Below are 885 nucleotides of genomic sequence, written 5' to 3'. Positions count from 1 at the left end.
ACAGAGGAAGATGTGAGGTCAACTGGGCCATCAAAAGCAGGTGGGAAGGAGGGTCATGAATAAGTTCTAAAGGACCAGCCACACAGGGTCTGGGAAAAAAGCCACAGAGTAGCAGTTGGCCTGAGAGACCAAAGGGGAAATGGTCTGTGCCAATTCCAGAGGTGGGGTATGTAAGCTCCCAGGACTACCCCCACTTGCAGGGTGGGCTAATGGCATCCAAGAGTGGGATTGCCACCAAGTGCTTGGTACATGCTTGTTATATAGATGGGGACATTTGGTCATTCACACTTGAAAGTAAGATTGCTTTTTTTTTCAAATCATGAGGAAAGCAGGGCAATAAGAGACATTCCCATTTTATAAATGAGAAAGCTGAGGCTCAAGGAACTGTCTCCAAATTACCAAGTACTGCATCTCTACCTCCTTTCCTCTGAGTCAGCCAAGACAAGGTCAATCAGCTCATTCCTTCAGCATTGGTTTGATTTCCATGGGCAATCTCAAAAGTTGAAGAAAAAGAGTAAATCTCCGATGCCACTTCTTGTGGGTGCAGTTATTCAAGAATTTGTTGTTTACACCTTTTTTGAGATATAATTGTCCTATAATTAACTGCACTTATTTAAATTGTATGATTTGTTAAGAGTTGACTTGTATACTCCCATGACATCATCACCCTGTTTGAGACAATGAACATAACTACCACCCCTACGTTTCCTCATGCTCCTTTATTATATCCATCCTTCTTACCTCTTTTTCGCTGCTCACCGCCCCCCCCCCCCACACACACACACACAGACATTCATTGACCTGCTTTCTAGTGCTATTATTGCATTTTCTGGAACTTTATATAAATGAGATCATACAGTCTGTACTCATTTTTGTCTGAATTCT

The sequence above is a fragment of the Pteropus vampyrus genome, unplaced genomic scaffold (genome assembly GCF_000151845.1).
Source record: "Pteropus vampyrus isolate Shadow unplaced genomic scaffold, Pvam_2.0 Scaffold123, whole genome shotgun sequence".
NCBI classification, from domain to species: domain Eukaryota; kingdom Metazoa; phylum Chordata; class Mammalia; order Chiroptera; family Pteropodidae; genus Pteropus; species Pteropus vampyrus.
The sequence above is the reverse complement of the archived record's forward strand: the minus strand, read 5'-3'. Positions refer to the sequence as shown.